Source organism: Muntiacus reevesi, chromosome 5, assembly GCF_963930625.1.
Source record: "Muntiacus reevesi chromosome 5, mMunRee1.1, whole genome shotgun sequence".
Classification (NCBI taxonomy): domain Eukaryota; kingdom Metazoa; phylum Chordata; class Mammalia; order Artiodactyla; family Cervidae; genus Muntiacus; species Muntiacus reevesi.
Window position 1 is genome coordinate 78,890,079 of NC_089253.1, and position 19,084 is coordinate 78,909,162.

At 38.3% G+C, this 19,084-nt stretch overlaps 1 protein-coding gene and 1 non-coding gene across 9 annotated transcripts in view; one reads left to right on the forward strand and one right to left on the reverse strand.

Moving 5' to 3' along the window:
- EFCAB2 (EF-hand calcium binding domain 2) overlaps positions 1–19,084 on the reverse strand; it is a 132,994-nt gene that overhangs the window by 68,314 nt on the left and 45,596 nt on the right. The gene's annotated exons all lie outside the window — the stretch shown is intronic.
- LOC136170164 (small nucleolar RNA U13) lies at positions 15,106–15,210 on the forward strand. The gene has a single exon (XR_010663603.1). It is a non-coding gene; the product is annotated as a small nucleolar RNA U13 (small nucleolar RNA).

The following is a 19,084-nucleotide window of genomic DNA, read 5'->3' on the forward strand; positions in this document are numbered from 1 at the left end:
TCCTTTTTCATGGCCTATAGGAAATGTACATAATTTGACCTCTGCTGGCCTTTGTGACTCGATCTTATACCACTCTCCTCAAAAGCTACACTGTCCTTTATGCTTCTCTCCAACACATGAACCCCTTCCCTTCATAGGGCCTCATACTTGGTCTCCCCTAGTTCACCACATGGCAGGCTCCTAGTCTTAAAGATCTTAACTCAAAAATTACCTCCAGAGAAACTTCCCCTGAACAGAATGTTTCAACTGTCCCCACAGCAGTCACGTATGAATGTGAGAGTTGGACGATAAAGAAAGCTGTGAGCCAAAGAACTGATGCTTTTGAACTGTGGTGTTGGAGAAGACTCTTGAGAGTCCCTTGGACTGCAAGGATATCAAACCAGGCAATCCTAAAGGAAATCAGTCCTGAATATTCATTGAAAGGACAGATATTGAAGCTGAAACTCCAATACTTTGGCCACAAAGAACTGGCTCAAAGGAAAAGACCCTGATGCTTGGAAAGACTGAAGGCAGGAGGAGAAGGGGATGACAGAGGATGAAATGGTTTGATGACATCACCAACTCAATGAACACGAGTTTGAGCAAGCTCCAGGAGTTGGTGACAGACAGGGAAGCCTGGCGTGCTACAGTTCATGTGGTCGCAAAAAGTCAGATGCGACTGAGCAACTGAGGTGAACTGAATCCCACCTAACCACCCCTCCTTCTCAATCCTATTTTCTTGATACCATATTTTATTACCTCATTCTGTTTTATTTACGTTATAGCACTTATTACTATGTGAAATTATATCTATTTATCTGTTTGCTTGTATACTGTCTGTCTCTTCTTTCTAAAATACAAGTTCCATAAGGACAGAAGCCTTTCACTGTTACATTCTGACCCTCAGAAGGAGCTCACACCTAATAGGGACTCAGTAAATATTTGTTAAATAATAAATGAATACTTTTCTATTTCTCTACATTCATTCAATTCTCACATCAATCCATATCATAATCTCCACTTTAAAAATAAGGAAACTGGGTCTTAGAGAAGTCATGCTGATGCACTCTCTAGGAACATAACTAGGAGCAGAACCGGAAGCTGGTTCCAATCCTCTGACTCCTGCGATTCTCTTTCTCAGCTCTCTGCAATAACATCTTAGAACAAATCATGGCAGTGAGTATAACTTGGGAGGAAATGTAGTGACAGAGAAAAAGATTCAGATGCAGATCAGAATCACTATGCCTTTTACATATTTCTCATGGATGTTTTGGTTATAAAAGAGTTTTAATAAATGCTAACTAAATTGACTAAAACATTTTTCATTGCTGCAAAAGGTCTAAATAATTCCAAATTCAACATTGCCAAATGGCTGTTTACTGCCCAAACAAAGAAAACAAATAAAATGTCCACTTTCATGGAGCTTCCTGTTTAAGAAGCAACACTGAAACGCCTTTTGGCAGACACAAAAGGAGAAAAAAAATCAACAAATAAATGCTAAAATTAGTGGGCAAATTTGGAGGAGAAATAGAATGTTTCTGTGGTCTTGACATATCTCCCCAAGATATTTACTAAGTAACAAAGTGAAAAATAACAACCTCATAGTGGAAAAACCTGGCAGACACAATCTTAACCAAGAGAGCAAGGTTAACATTGAGTTCAGCATTACCCTGCTGCGGTGCGCTGAGGAAAATACAAAATCACTTCTGCATTATTCTTGGCAAAAATGCATTAGCTCAATCTATGCATGAGAAAATATCTAATATACCCAAACTAAGGAACATTCTACAAAATTACTAAGCAGGACATTTTACAAGTATCAAAGTCATGAAACAAAGACTGAGGAACTGTCACAGCCTAGAGGGCCTAAAGACATATAATAACTAAATGCAAATAGGATTTTGAATTGGATCCTGGAAGAGAGAAGTGAGATTAGTGGAAAAGCTGGTACAAATCAGTAAGCTCTAGAATTTTTGTTCATGGTTCTGAAAAAAATGCTAATTTTTCTCTTGATTTCAGTAATTGTATTACAGTTATAAGATGTGACCATTAGGAGAAGCTGGTTGAAGGAACACTCTGTACTATTTTTGCATTTCTGTAACTACAAAAGTAATTTCAAAATAAAATGGTTTTTAAAACATTGAAAAGATTAAATTTAAAAATACTGGCATTATAAGGTCCTTTTTGCTCAATGGGCAAAGAGTGGAGATTTCTGGTTAATCAGATATTTTCAGAGTTACCACTTTTACATGTTAGGGATATCAGCCACTTGTAATATAACATTTTCTCAAGTTGTCATTTATCTCTGGATTTAAAGTTTTGTTTTGTTTTTAGCTAAAAAAAAATTTATATGTGGCTGAATGCGTCAGTCTTTTTACTTCTGGATGTTGAGTCATTTTTCTCTACTCCAAGTTCATAAAGGAATTCACCCACATGTTTTTTAATACTTATACAAAATTTAATGTTTTATGGTTAGATTTTTTGTTGCATATAGCCTTATCTTGGTATATAATCTGAAGTACAGATCTATTTTTACACTTTTCAAATGGCTATCTAGCTATTAAGTCTATCTTTTCCCCACTTACTGGAGATGTCACCTATATCATGTATTATCTTTCCACTGGCACTAGGCAATTATTTCTGAATTTTCTGTTCTATTTCATTGGTCTGTCATGCCACACTCTTTTAATTTTGTAAAGGATTTGTAGTATGTTTTAATATCAAATAAAGCTAAACTGGAGATTCCCAGGTGGCCCAGCGGTAAAGAACTTGCCTGCCAATGCAGGAGACTTGAGTTCAATCCCTGGGTCGGGAAGATTTCTTGGAGAAGGAAATGGCAACCCACTCCAATATTCTTGCGTGGGAAATCCAATGGACAGAGAGGAGCCTGGCAGGCTACAGTCCATGGGATTGCAGAGTCAGACACAACTTAGAAACTGAACAACAGCAACAACATAGCTAAACTTACTTCTCTGCTCTCCTTTGCCAGCTTTTTATTGGTCATTCTGCTTATTTATTTTTTAACATGAACATTAAATTCACTTGTCTAGCTCCAGAAAAGACTTGTTGGTATTTTAACTGTGTTTACAAGTTGATTTAGGATTACTTGACACCTTTATGATTTCAAGTCTTCCTACCGAAAAACACGGTATGTCTTTCCATTTGTTCAATTCTATTTGTATATATTTTTCAGATTTTCCTAATGCAGCATTGTATTTTTTGTTATATTTATGTCTATAAATTTAAACTTTTGTGTTGCTATTGTAAATGGGTCTTACCTCTGATTATGGGCTTCCCAGATGGCGCTAGTGGTAAAGAACCTGCCTGCCAATGCAAGAGACACAGGAGACATGAGTCCGATCCCTAGGTTGGGAAGATTCCCTGGAATGGGAAAAGGCAACCCACTCCAGTATGCTTGCTTGGAAAACTCTATGGACAGAGCAGCCTGGCGGGCTTTAGTCCATAGGTTGCAAAGAGTTGGACACGACTAAAGCAACTTAACACGCACACACCTTTCATTATATATCACCTAACAGGTCATTATTTGTATAACTGAAGGCTTGATTTCTGTATATTAATTTCATTTCCTACAACTTTATTAAACTTCTTTTTCTTTGCAGTGATTTTTCTTGATTTTGGGGGGTTTTCTAGATATTTCATGATTTCCTCTATGTAAATAGAGACAGTTCTTTTTCTTCTACCTTTTCGTGTCCAATATTTATGCCTCTGTTATTACTTGTGTAATTGCTGGCTGAAGTCTCTAGTTAATACTAAATAATGATGATGAATATGGATATTCTTATTCTGTTCCTGACTTTAATGGAAATGCTGATTGTACTTCTTCATTAAGTAAGAGACCAGATTTTAGGCTGAGATACATGTATTTCATGTTATGGAACTATTTCCTCAAGATGTACTTCACTGAGTGTGATGGCTAATTTTATGTGTCAACTTGATTGGGCTTAAGGGATGCTCAGTTGGCTAACAAGACATTTCTGAGTGTATCTGTGAGGACACCTCCAGAATCCAGCATTTGAATGGGTAGACCTAGGAGAGAAGATTGCCCTCACCAGCTTGAGTGGGCATCATTCAGCCTGTTGGTATGCTAAGTAGAACAAAAAAGCAGAAGGGCAAATTTTTTCTCTTTGCTTGAGCTGAGACATGTATCTTCTCCCATTCTTGGACAACCATGCTCCTGGTTCTCAAGCTTTAAGGCTCAGAATGATTTACACCACTGTTTTTTTAATTCTCCAGCTTGCAAATGTCAGATCATGGGATTTCTTGGCTTACATAGTTATGTGAGCCAATTCTTAAAATTTCCTCTTCTCTGTGTATTTTAAAGATACACATATCATCAAAATTAGGAATGTGTGCTGAATTCTATCAGATGCCTCTTAAGTACTTATAAATATGATCCTACGCTATTTCTTCTCAGATCTACTAGTATGATGAAATACATATATACTTCCCAACATAGAACTATTCTTTTATTCTTGATATAAACTCCTTTTTGCTTTAATGTGCTATTGCATTTTGTTGCAAGTAATTTATTTGTAATTTTTGTATAGACGTTCTCATAAGTAAGACTGTTCCTTAGAGTTTTTTTAATGCACTCTTTATTAAGTTTTGGGTATCACTATTATACTCACTTCAGAAAAATAATTGGGAAGTTTTTCTTCTTTTCTTACTTCCCAGAAAAGATTAAGTACCATTGTGACTAAAATTTTTTAAGTCTGATAGAATTCTCCTATGAAACCATTTGTATTGAAGCCTTTTTGTGAAAGAACTCTGAAAACTTGCCTTCTGATTCCATGGAATTTAGTATGTTTAGATTTTCTGTTTACTGGGATCAATTTGTTTTGTTTTGCTTTTTATTTTTGGTAATTGACTCTTTAAGTGTATAATTCAGTGGTTTTTAGTATATTCACGATGGTGAGCAGCCATCACCACTACTGATCCTAGAACATTGCATCACCCTCAAAAGCATCCCCATACCTGCCAGCAATCACTCCTCATTTCCCACTCTCCCTGCTTCCTCGTAATCATTAGCCTATGGTCTGTCTCTATAGCTTTGTCTGTTATGGACATTTCATATAAGCATCACACAATATATGGCCTTTCCTGTTTGGCTTCTTTCACTTAGCATAATGCTTTCCAGGTTCCACCATGCCGCAGCACAGGTCAGTACTTCATTTGCTTTTTATGAATGAATAATGTCCATTATATGGATATATCACATTTCTTTATCCATTCACCAGTTGATGGACATTTGAGTTGTTTCTGCTTTTGAGGTATTATGCATAATGTTGCTACGAACACTTATACACAAGTTTTTGTGTGAACGTATTTTTTCGTATCTCTTGGGCATACACTTAGCAATGAAATTCTTGGGTCATATGGGAACTATGTTTAAAATTTTGAAGAACTACAAAACTGTTTTCTAAAGTGACTGTACCATTTTAGATTTCCACCAGCAGAGTATGAGGGTTTCTAATTTTTCCACATCCTCACCATCTTTTGTTATTTTACTTTTTAAAATTACCTTAGTAGATTTGAAGCAGTATTTCTGTAGTTTTGACTTCCATTTCCCTAACAACTAATGATGCTTTGCCCATATTTTCAGGTGTGTATTAACCATTAAATATGTTCTTTGGAGAGATAGCTATTCAAATCTTTTGCTCACTTTATAAGTGGGTTATTTGTATTTTTATTATTGAGATATGAGAGTTCTTATATATTCTGGATGCTGGACCCTTATTAGATATGTAATTTGCAAATATTTTCTCCCATTCTGTAGCTGTCTTTTTATTTTCTTTATTATGTCCACTGAAGCATGTAAGTTTTCACTTTTGATGAAGTCCCACTTACCTGTTTTTCCTCCCTCGGTTGCTTATGCTTTACTTGTCACATCTAAGAAACCACTGCCTAATCCTTGGTCATAAAGATTTACGCCTGTGTTTTCTTTCAACAGTCCTATAGTTTTATTTCTTACATGTATGTTTTTTCCTCTATTTTGAGTTAATTTTTATATATGGTATGCTATAGGGGTCCAACTTCATTCATTTACATGTGGATATCAAGTTGTACCAGCATTATTTGTTGAAAAGCCTATACTTTCTCCATTGAACTGACTTGCCAACTTCGTTGGAGATCAATTAACCATAAATGTAAGGGTTTATTTCTAGATTCTCAACTCTATTCCATTGATCTACATATCTAGCCTTAAACCATATGCCAGTATCACAGAATCTTGATTACTGTAGCGTTGTAGTAAATTTTGAAATCAAGACTTGTGAGTTCAACTTTGTTCTTTTTCAAGATTGTTTTTGACTATTCTAGGACCCTTGCAATCCCACAGGAGTGTTTAAAAGCTATTTATTTACTTATTTGTGGCTGCACTGGGTGTTCGTTGTGGCGCACAGGCTCTCTGCCGCTGTGCACAGGCTTTCTCTAGCTGCAGTGAGCCAGGGCTATTCTCGAGTTGTGGTGTGTAGGCTTCTCATTGCAGTTGCTTCTCTTGTTGTGAACATGAGCTCGAGGGTGCACAGGCTTCAGTAGCTGTGGCACAGGAGCTGAGTTTTCCCACAGCATGTGGGATCTTAGTTCCCAGACCAGGGATCGAACCCACATACCCTGCATTGGCAGGTGGATTCTTAATGACTAGACCACTAGGGAAGTCCCTCCATATGAATTCTAGGATCAGGCTGTCAATTACTGAAGGAAGAAAAGATGCAGCTTGGATTTTGATAGGGATTGTGCTGAATCTGGTGATTAATTTGGGGAGTACTGCCATCTTAACAGAATTAAGTGTTCCAACTCAGGTACACAAGACTAGAACAAGCTTTGACAAATAATTTTTAACTAGAAAGTTGCTTTTTTTCACCTGGAATCTCAAATTTGCTTATAAAGTTGTACATACCATTCTCTTATGATATTTTAAAATTTCCTTTGTTTTGATGGTTATTCCTCCCAAGTCACCAATGCATTTGTGCTTCCTTAAAAATAAAATTGCCAGTGGTTTATTGGGGTTTTTTTTCAGCCTTTTATAAAAATCCAGCTTTTCATTTTATTCACTAGTTCTGACTATTTCCCTGTTTTCCAGTCCCATTAACTATGTTTTTATCTTTTCTAATTCCTCCCTTTTGCTTTCTCTCAGCTTACTCTTTTCCCCTAGCTTTTTGAGTTGAAAGTTCTATTCATTTTTCTTTGTCATTTATTTTTCTTTACATAGGCATTTCAATTTGGTTACAGCACATAGATTCTGCTGTCATTTCCATTTTCGTATCTCATTTCTATTACAGCTATTTTCTTGATCTTTTCATTGTCCCAAAATTTCCCCTTTGACCTAAGAATTGTGCCTGCGTGCATCTGTGTATGCTAAGTCACTTCAGTCATGTCCAACTCTGTGTAACCCTACGGACAGCAGCCTGCCAGGCTCCTCTGTCCATGGGATTCTCCAGGCAAGAATACTGGAGTAGGTTGCCATGCCCTCCTCGTGAATAGACTAAAATTTTTCTAGGTTGAACTTGAAGTTTGGGTGTAAATGAGACTTCCCAGAAAAGGGTGTAAAGGAAAAAGACAGAAGGAGATGAAACTCTGGTGGACACTAATAAGTCAAATGGAGGAAACAGTTCAGTTCAGTCTCTCAGTCATGTCTGACTCTTTGTGACCCCAGCATGCCAGGCTTCCCTGTCCATGACGAACTCCTGGAGCTTGCTCAAACTCATGTCCATCAAGTCAGTGATGCCATCCAACCATTTCATCCTCTGTCATCACCTTCGCCTCCTGCCTTCAATCTTTCCCAGCATCAAGGTCTTTTCCATTGAGTCAGTTCCCTGCATCAGGTGGCCAAAGTACTAGAGCTTCGGCTTCAGTAACAGTCCTTCCAATGAATATTCAGGACTGATTTCCTTTAGGATGGACTGGTTTGATCTCCTTTCAGTCTAAGGGACTCTCAAGAGTCTTCTCCAACACCACAGTTCAAAAGTATTAGTTCTTCGGGGCTCAGCTTTCTTTATAGTCCAACTCTCACATTCATACTGGAAAAACCATAGCTTTGACTAGACGGACTTTTGTTGGCAAAGTAATGTCTCTGCTTTTTAATACGCTATCTAGGTTGGTCATAGCTTTTCTTTCAAGGAGTAAGCATCTTTTAATTTCATGGCTGCAGTCACCATCTGCAGTGATTTTGAAGGCCAAAAAAAGTCTCTCACTGTTTCCTTTGTTTCCCCTTCTATTTGTCATGAAGTGATGGGACCGGATGCCATGATCTTAGTTTTCTGAATGTTGAGCTTTAAGCCAACTTTTTCACTCTTCTCTTTCACTTTCATCAAGAGGCTCTTTAGTTATTCTTCATTATCTGCCATAAGGGTGGTGTCATCTATATATCTAAGGTAATTGATATTTCTCCCAGCAATCTTGATTTCAGCTTGTGTTTCATCCAGACTGGCATTTCGCAAGATGTACTCTGCATATAAGTTAAGTAAGTAGGGTGACAATATACAGCCTTGATGTACTCCTTTGCCGATTTGGAACCAGTCTGTTGTTCCATATCCAGTTCTAATTGTTGTTTCTTGACCTGCATACAGATCTCTTAGGAGGCAGGTCAGGTGGTTTGGTATCCCCAACTCTTTAAGAATTTTCCATAGTTTGTTGTGATCCACACAGACAAAGGCTTTGGTGTAGTCAATAAAGCAGAAGTAGATGTTTTTCTGGAACTCTCTTCTTTTTTGATGATCCAAATGATGTTGGCAATTCAATCTGTGGTTTCTTTGCCTTTTCTACATCCAGTTTGAACATCTGGAAGTTCACGGTTCATGTACTGTTGAAGCCTGGCTTGGAGAATTTTGAGCATTACTTTGCTAGTGTGTGAGATGAGTGCAATTGTGCAGTAGTTTGAACATTCCTTGGCACTGCCTTTCTTTGGGAAAATAGAGGGATAGTTGGCCCCAAAAAGAAACTGGGAAGGAACAGTCAGAGACATTGGATGAAAACAAAAGGTGATGTCATGGAAAACCAGGCATAAGACAGTAAGTGACTTAGTGAACACAGTTAGAATGGGAATAGGGTTGAGAGATAGAAGTCAAATAATAAATTGCATGTCGAAGAGTGATAGTTATCATTAAAGTAAACTCCTTTTCTTATTAAGATTCTTACCTATGAAGAGAAAGACATAGAACATTAGCCTGGGTGTTACTGGATAGTAAGTTGTTGTTTTTTGTTTTATATGGAAGACACTTATGCAGTGGGGTAGTTTAGAACAATAACGGAGGTTCTTCCATTCTTAATTCTTTGTATCCTCCCCCCAGTCTAGGCGGCTAGGGCATTTCAGGTTCACTGCCTCAGGGGAGAATATAATTTAGGAGAATACAGAGATCAGCATGAATGTCAAAGAAAGCTTAGTTATCAAAAGAGATCATTACCTGTGTGGGTGTGGCTAAGGCACTTCCACTATCCTTGCATGCCCCTAGAGACATTCTTATTTCTGCTGGCTTTAGGCCAGGGCTGAGAGAGTCACCCGGCCTTGTTAGCTTGGAGAGCTCTCAGCTGCCCTTCTGCTTTCAGTCCTAACAAATGGGGCTTGTGGGCAGTGCTGTAAAACCACCACCTAGATACAGTCATCCAAAATTTTCCCCAAGCTCTAATTAAGATTCCTTTTCACAGAGAATGAGAATCCTCTTCTTCCATTATACCCTTGTCTACACCTGATACTGCGAGACTTTGTAGGACTGAAGTTTGTTCTTCAAGTCCTTGGTTCAAGTCTCTGCCAATTTTTCTGTGGTTTTTAGCTCCCTAGCACCCAGCACTAAGAACCACTGCTCCAGTCCATGTGCCAACCTATCCCCCATCCTGCAGCTACTTTCCTTTCTAAAAACTCAAGTCTAGTCTATTCACTTTTCAACATTTATGGATTTATTTTTTCTGTATAACCAAATCTAGTCTCCTTGGGCAGCAAGCAATCACTCACTGTCCGGTCCCTAACACACCTTAACACTTTCATTTCCTAATAACCCTTCACAGCTAGTTACATACCTTCTGCTAATATCATCAATGCTGTATATACACAAAGACAGTGTTGTACACATTACACAGCCCAAATATTAGGTACATTTGTCTTCAGTAAGTTTAAAACTTAAGAGAGGCAAGAAATACAAACTTTCAGGTAAAAATATAAATATTTAACTTAGAGTTAAGTTAGCAAAGAAAAGCCTAAAATGAGCTCTCAAAGGAAGGTCAGAAACTATTATAAAATGCATCAGTAGTTTTCAGAAATAAAGAAGACATTTGCTCGTCACTTCTCAGCAATTCAAAAACTAAAATAGAAGAAGGCAAAGGGTTAGGAGCTGGTATGACTACCATGCATTTAAATTAACCAAGAGTTGACTTAAATTACAGTGCTTCCACCCTGGCTTCCGGCCTGGCTTCATTACTGCATTATACAGTGGCACCTCTAAACACTTGTTTCTGAACCCTTCGAAGACAAAAATAATGAATTCCCAAGTTCCTTGGGACCCTGCTATTGTAACCGAATCTTTTCCCTTTCATAGCCACCTGAATAGAACCCACATGGGTCCTGTCTTTCTCACCTCCCCCCTGGCAAAGAACAGTTTAGACATCTTGCCTTATTATCTCTGTAGATAAAATGGATGAGCTTTCTGGAACTCACCCTATCTAGAATATACAGAACACTGAATTCTCCTGCTGCAACTGACTACTCTTCAGACAAAGTTACTTGCTCTGTGTAACAAGGTAGAACCACGAGCTACTCCTATTGCCCTCCAACTAAATTCAGGGCAATTTCAAACACTGCATCTGATATACATAGCTTGCAATTGGCAGAAGAAATCTTAGAGGGAGATATTCTTCATGCCATGTTTGATGGAGTAGCAAAACAATGATGCCTCTTCTTCTCTACCCCAGCAGCCCCCTCTGAAGGTGGTGCCCTCCCAACCAACTTCATTCAGCCTAGGACACAGCTTAGTAAGATATCTAGGGGACCCAAACCCTTCCTTGAGCTCCTATGAAGAATATTCAATAAGGACAATCTGTGAGGGAAATGGTCACTGTTAGAACAAACTTCAACATCCAGTGACATAATGCTATTGTCACAGAGTGGCTTATGTTAAATTCAAAATGAGTTTTCCTCAGAATAGGTGACCTTCCTCAAAAAAACACTCAGAAGCCCAGCTCATTCCGTCTCGTGCATCTATCCCTCTCAATGCATGACTTCCAATGTCACTCCACTTGTCTGTTTCAAGCTAGAAGGGGAAAAAGCCTGAAGGATCACATATGGAAGCTTTCATGGATCCGACTTAGAAGTGGCGCACATTAATTCCACCTACATCCCACTGCCCAAAAGTCAGTCACATTCCAAGCCTCCCTCTATCTTTAAGAGAGTCTAGGAAGTACAGTGTAGCTACGTGCTCAGGAAGCGAGGAAACAGACTCCTCAGTCTCCACCATAGTCAATCACCTTGACATGAATCATTAGCAGTATCAAGGAAGGGGAGTGTTAAGAAACCAGTAAGTTTAACACAGAGTTCCAAGTGGCCTAGAAATTGGGTTGGAATAGACTAATAGGCCTGTACAACCTCATCAGGATTTGAGGGACCTGACAAATCCACACTCCTCCTGAGAGTTCCTTAATGCACAGGTTGCTATGCTTTGTACCACTTGGACTGCCTCCCTAGGCACAGCTGCTTTAACCAGAGATGGCTACTTAACCCAAAAATGACCTCTCTCTCTAGGCCTACAGAAGCAAAGCCCACGAAGCTGCTCACTCTAAGAGCTCTGCTCAACACAAGCACTCTCCACTCAGTACCGACAAATAGTAAAAGCAAATTTTTCTGTCTCCTTCGTTGGGAGTTTTAAAGGAAGACAAACGGAGAGGGACACAGATGACAGAGATGGAAGAGGAAAAACATACAGGAAGCAATAAGCAGAATCAGAAGGACTCGAAAGCCATACAAAAATAGAAGCAAGGGAACAGGAGACACACAGTGGAGGTTAAATTAGCAGCAAAATGGTAAGAAGAATCTGGAAGAGAAGGCACGAAGTATGTGATTAAACAAAGGGGAAAGGTGGTGGGGAGGGATAAACCAGGAGTTTGGGATTAACGTATACACACTACTATACATAAAATAGATCACCAACAAGGACCTATAGGGAACTCTATTCAATATTCTGTAATAACTTATACGGGAAAAGAATCAGGAAAAGAATAGACGTATGTATAGGCACAACTGAATCAGTTTGTTGAAACTAATACAACATTGTAAATCAGCTACTGTTGTTCAGTCGCTAAGTCGTGTCCCACTCTTTTCAGCCCCATGAACTGCAGCACACCAGGCTTCTCTGTCCTTCATTATCTCCCAGAGTTTGCTCAAATTCACGCCCATTGAGTTGGTGATGCCATCCAACCATCTCATCCTCTGTTGTCCCCTTCTTCTCCTGTCCTCAATCTTTGGCAGCATCAGGGTCTTTTCTAATGAGTCAGCTCTTTGCATCAGGGGACCGAAGTATTGGAGCTTCAGCTTCAGCATCAGTCCTTCCAATGATACATATCAAATCAACTATACTCCAGTATAAAATAAAAAAATTTTAAAAAGAAGCAAATGAGTAAAATCCCCAGCATGCTGGACTACTAGAGTTGAAGTAGAGTCACAGAGTGACTGCCAAAACACTGGAGCCCTATGGTCCCTTTGAAACAAATGTCATTTCAGTGGGCTAAGAGCACTGAATACCACTGCAGCTTTTTGCTTATTCCTTATGAATATAAGAAATAATTACTTCTTATACCATTCATTTCCAAGTATATCCTTACAATACACTTATACTAACTGAGAAAACACAAAGGATTATTTTGGTCCCATGCAGCCTGAAAGAATGTCAGCAACAGAATGATGAGAGGGAGCCAGATTTCCAAATATGCCTGTAGGTATCTGAGCACATGGTAACTAATGCTCTTGGGTTTGTGTCCCCTATAACTTTCAAAGCTAATGAAGATACTACTATATGGTAATTAATGCTTCTTGGGTTTGTGTCCCCTATAACTTTCAAAGCTAATGAAGATACTGCTAAGAACTGTTTTTCGTTATGTATTTGTATTAAGTCTTCCACATTTAATAACGCTGACAGTTTTCAAATGAATCCAATATGTTATATCCTATGCTAAGGAGAACAGGTTGAGGCTGCAGCTGTCCAGACTTGGAAGCCACAGAGGGTACACACCCAGAGGCCACAGGAATTATATGCCCAGAGGCCCCAGGAAGTATACTCCCTGAGACCACCAATAATGAGAGAGCCTCTGGCTCCCAATTTTTGTAGACACACAGCAAACTCTGCGCCTGATCTAGATAACACAGTAAGTACAACAGACAGATACCTACCAGCCAGAATCAAGCGAAGTTGATCACCAAAGATATAAAATACAAAAAGGGTCTCCTAAAAACAGGCAATTAAGTACCCTGAACAGGACAGCCTGAACCCAAGGGTTATTTTTCTGTCACAGTGCCATCGTATTACTGAACTTTCATCTATAAAGACACAGAAAAATAAATAGCTTCAGGAAGTAGAATTTGGGATAGTTTTTTAAACTTTCCTTAAGTGATTTTTTAAACCAATTATTTAATCAGAACTTATTAAAAGGGCTATTACAAACAAACCAATTTTTTACAAATCAACTTGAAAGTGAGATGGTAAAATAACAAAATATAAATCACCCTTTAAAACTATTTATTTTTATGTGTAATTGTGCAATATGAATTCCCTGGAGGTCCAGTGGTTAGGACTCTGGGGTCTCACTGCCAAGGGCCAGGGTTCAATCCATGATCATGGAACTAAGATCCCAAAAGCTTTGCGATGTGGCCAAAAAAAAAAAAAAAGAAATTATAGATTTCATATATCCAATACCAAGATTAAACAGAAGTTAACATTTTGCCACATTTGTTCCCTAACAATAAAACATTGCAGAAACAGCTAAAGTTCTGCTCATCATTCCTGTCCCTCTATCTTCAGATGCAACCACTACTCTGAGGATACTGTTTATCACTCTCATGAATGTTATTTGTCTTCATAAACAATAGACTATCACTTTGTATATTTAAAATTTACATTATGTGGTTTTCATTATTGTAGCCATGTGTTCCAGAAAACAAACTCACTGAGAAGGACAATACAGATAGTGGAGTACAGTTTATTACACGGGCAGGCCCAAGGCAGAGTCTCCTCTTAGCCAAGGACCCCGACCAGTTTTTGTGAAAACCTTACATACCCAAAGTGTACGTGCTCAAACCCACCTCCCCAAATTCTCTGAAACTGGTCTGAACAAAGGAAAAGAAAGATACAATAAAAGTTAACCCGTGATTTGTATGCCTTAAACCCAGGTAGTTAACAGTGAACAATTATCAATAGGCTTGTGGTCATACCCCAGTAAGCATAACAGAATTTATGATTCTATTCGGTTACACAGATAATTAAGGTGTTCTTTTAGGCGACAGAGAGTCTAGGTACGAGCCCTGGAGCTCTTCCTTCCGGGGGCCTGGTTTTCCAGTTGGTATGTCATTTCCATACATCCTGGGCTTACAGCTCAGAGTCCACAGTCCGATGCAAGATGAAGTCCTGCTTTCAAGATGGAGCCTGTTCTGTCTGTTTCCTCCTTCATCATGATTTTCACTTTCTTTGGTAATATGTTAAACTTAACATTGTTCAAATTAGTTACTCATGTAGTTATTTTTTTTTCCATTTATTTTTATTAGTTGGAGGCTAATTACTTTACATCAAATTAGTTACTCATATAGTTTTATTTCATCATTTTATTCATACATGTGAAATAACACTGTATGAATAAAATTATAAAAATTCACTCCCTATCAACAGGTCTGTGGGTCCAACAATCCCATTCCTCTTTTTATGATATACTTTTCCAAGCCACAAATGCAGATCCATTTACCTATGCAGTTTTTCAAAAGTTCTTTGAGTGACCCCAAGCTTTCTCTGACAATAATTGCTTGAGGAAACTGTCCATGCAATTTCTCTATATTGCTCACACTTTTACAACCTGGTAAAGATGAACTGTGAAATGCTGTATTAACTTCTCTTCACAAATAGTATTAAAAGTGAAGACGTGATCCTTTTGCAGTTCATGAGCATGATGATTGGGTGTTCACGCTGCTGCGTGACATGTGCCTCCCTCTAAACCTTGTTACGACATCGGCACATTACCTGTCTGACGTGAAAAAAATAAATAAATAAATAAATAAAAGTGAAGACGTAGAAGTAACATTTATGGCACCTCCAATCCTCTTAATCATTACAAAGAAGTTATCATATACTTCTTATTGAATTTTAGACAAGATCTAATACACTCAAGGTTCTTGCCAATTGCTTAAGAAACTTAAGCCTCCTTATCAGTAAAATAGATGAATACTGGGTGTTGTGAGCCCCAGAGACTCATGCTAAGTTGAGATAATAGCAGTGAAAAAGAGATTCTCTGCATTAGCAAAAGGCTACCTGGGGTTGCTGGACTGCATAAAATTTGCATTATTCAAACAGCCAAAAGGCAGAAACAATCCAAATGTTCATGGACAGAGGGCTGAAAAAACAAAGTGTGTTATATACACACAGTTGAATATTACTCAGTCTTAAGGGATGGAATTCTGATATGAGTTACAACAAGGAAGAACCCTGAAGACATTATGCTAAGTCAAATAAACCAGACACAGTGAGGTACCTAGTATAGTCAAACTCATAGAGACACAAAGTAGAAAGGTGGTTGCCAGGAACTAAGGAGAGGGGAGATGGGGAGGTGCTGTTTAAAGGGTATGGAGTTTCAGTTTGGGAAAATAAAAAAGTCCTGAAGATGGATGGAACTAATGTAAATATACTCAATACCACTGAACTATACACTTAAAAGAGCTTTCCTGGTGGCTCAGACAGTAAAGAATCTGTCTGCAATGAGGGAGACCTGAGTTCAATCCCTGGGTGGGGAAGATCCCCTGAAGAAGGGAATGGCAACCCACTTCCCACTCCAGTATTCTTGCCTGGAGGATTCCATGGACAGAGGAGCCTGATGGGCTACAGTCCACTGGGTCACAAAAAGTTGAACATGACTGAGCGACTTAACGCACACTCACACACACTTAAAAATTGTTAAAATAGTAAATTTTGTTACGTATATTTATCACAATAAAAAATACACACACATATATACACATCTGTACTTGTATGGACTATCTCTGGAAGAATTAGAGAAAATTATAATAAATCTTGCCTTTAGAAAGGGGAACCAGAGAGTCAAGTGAAAGTCTACCTATCACTATATATTCTTTGTACCTTTAGAATTTTACCATATATATATATATTATCTAGTCAAAAATTTAATTTTCAGTCATGCTTTTGATTGAAATCTGAACACAGAGCAGGAAAATGTATGTAAGTAAAAATGTATAATGGTCTATGTTTGTATGCGGCAAAATAAAAATCTCCCTAATTGATACTATTAAAAACCTGCCATGATGTTTTCAAGATGCAACCTTCAAAAACTATTTTACAAGGAAAATGGAAAATAAACTGCTTCAGAACTTAAAAGATCAAAACAGAACACAGAGATATAAGTAAAATGTTCTTAGGAGAATACAACATAACAGATTAATCTAGATTAAACAGAGGGAAAACAAGTCTAAATTATTTACTTTAAGAATATAGAGTAGAACCAAAAAAAAAAAAGAATATAGAGTAGAACAATAAAACAAGCTAATATTGTTCTAAGCTTTAAATCCCAAACTAATTTGTTCTAAGTTAATATTGTTCTAAGAGCTTTAGAAATGTCCACTGACAACAGAGGTTCTCAAACTTTTTGGTCTCAGAACCCCTTTTACACTCTTAAAACTTATTGAGACCCACAAAGAGCTTTTGCTTATGTGAGTTATACTTAATATTAAAAATTAAACCTCAAAGTTTAAAAATGTTTATTATTCATCCAGTTCAGTTCAGTTGCTCAGTCACATCCAACTCTTTGCGACCCAATGAACTGCAGCACATCAGGCTTCTCTATCTGTCATCAACTCCCTGAGCTTGCTCAAACTCATGTCCATCAAGTCCAAACTCAAGTCCATCGAGTCAGTGATAACCATCCAATCATCTCATCCTCTGTCATCCCCTTCTCCTCCTGCCTTCAATCTTTCCCAGCATCAGTTCTTCAGAGTCAGTTCTTTGCATCAGGTGGCCAAAGTATTAGAGTTTCAGCTTCAGCATCAGCCCTTCCAATGAATATTCAGGACTGATTTCCTTTAGGATTGACTAGTTTGATCTCCTTGCAGTCAAATTCATAGAAATAACAATAAGCTTATAATATGTGCTCAGTGGCTTCAGTTGTGTCTGGCTCTTTGTGACCCCATGGACTGTAGCCCACCAGATTCCCCTGTCCTTAGGATCCCCCAGCAAGAACACTAAGTGGTTGCCATTTCCTCCTCCAGGGGATCTTCCCGACCCAGAGATTGAACCCACTTTTCCTGCATTGCAGGTGGAGTCTTCATTGCTGAGCCACTGGGGAAGTCCCATATTTGCTTACATAAATATTTCCTGTGTGTGAAAAATAACTATATTTTCCAAAACAAAAAAATAAATTTAATTAGAAGACTGGTAGTGTTTTACACGTCTGCTTTAACGTCTGGCTTAACAGAAGACAGCTGGATTCTCCTATCTGGCTCTGCCTTCAATCTGTTGCAATATCACACATGCAGCTTTTGAAAAAACTCCAATATACACTTGTGAAAAATGAGAATGAAAATAGCAAATACTGTCTCAGATTTATTATGAGAATAGCTTTGATTTCACAGACTCCTGCAAGAATCCTAGGGATACACAGGGTTCTCCAAACCATTTTGAGACCTACTAACTTACATCAGTCCTATGTGGCAAATGTAAAAAGTGAGGCACAGAAAGAGTAAATAAGTTACTCTTATTTAAATAAGAGTAAATAAGTTAGAGTGAGAGTAGTAAGTAAATAAGTTAGAGTGACAAAGCTAGCAATGAACTCAGAAAATCGGATTCCAGTCCCCAGGCTGTCCCTCCGAGCCAGGAGCAAAGCAGCAGGAGCTCATTTAATCATGTTTTACACAATGATGAAAAAAAGCAAAAACAAAACAAAACCCACTGGCTGCCTGGCAGTCACAATACCGCACCTCCACTCCACCTAAAGTAATAAACTTTCAAATTAAAGTTTTCAATTCATGCAAAGCCGAGGTAAGGGGTGCTGGTCTGCCCTTCAAGAGAAATAGCATCACTGAGGGATCAAGCAGATGAGGGGGCAGAAACAGTCAAAAGCCCAGTAAGTCTCTCAGGGAACAGCTCTCTTTTCCAAACCAAGCTAACGACTGTCTCTGGAACTCTTACTCCATTCAGGCACCTCTTTACTCAATCTACACAGAATACTGCCTTCAGTTCTTTCTTTTTTTTTTTTTAATGTTTAAAGTCTTTATTGAATTTGTTACAATATTGCTTCTGTTTTTAGGTTTTGGTTTTGGGGTTGCAAGGCATGTGGGATTTTAACTCCCCAACCAAGAATCGAACCCACACCCCTTGCACTGGAAGGCGAAGTCTTAACCACTGGACCACCAGGGAAGTCCTCTGCCTTCAATTTTTTTTTTTTTTTTTGCCTTCAATTCTTAATTAAAATGCTCAAAAAGAAGAATAATGAAGAGACTAGTTCTATCAGATAGTAAAGCATACTATATAATTTGAGAGCAATTAATATAGGATTGTCCTAGTATGGCTTCCTTGGTGGTTCAGATGGTAAAGAATCTGCCTGCAATGCAGGAGACCAGAGTTGGATCCCTAGGTTGGGAAGATCCCCTGGAGAAGGGAATGGCAGCCCACTCCAGAATTCCATGGACAGAGGACCCTACAATCCATGGGGTCGCAGAGTTGGACATGACTGAGCGACTAACACTTTCACTTTCACTACTTGTCCTAGTGTATGATCAGGAGGGAAGGCAACAGGTCAGAATATGTAGCCCAAATCAGATCCAATTATAGAAAATGCAGTATATTATAAAATGAATCTAATAATTCAAGAGATAAATAAATGGAATGGTTTAGTAATTTGG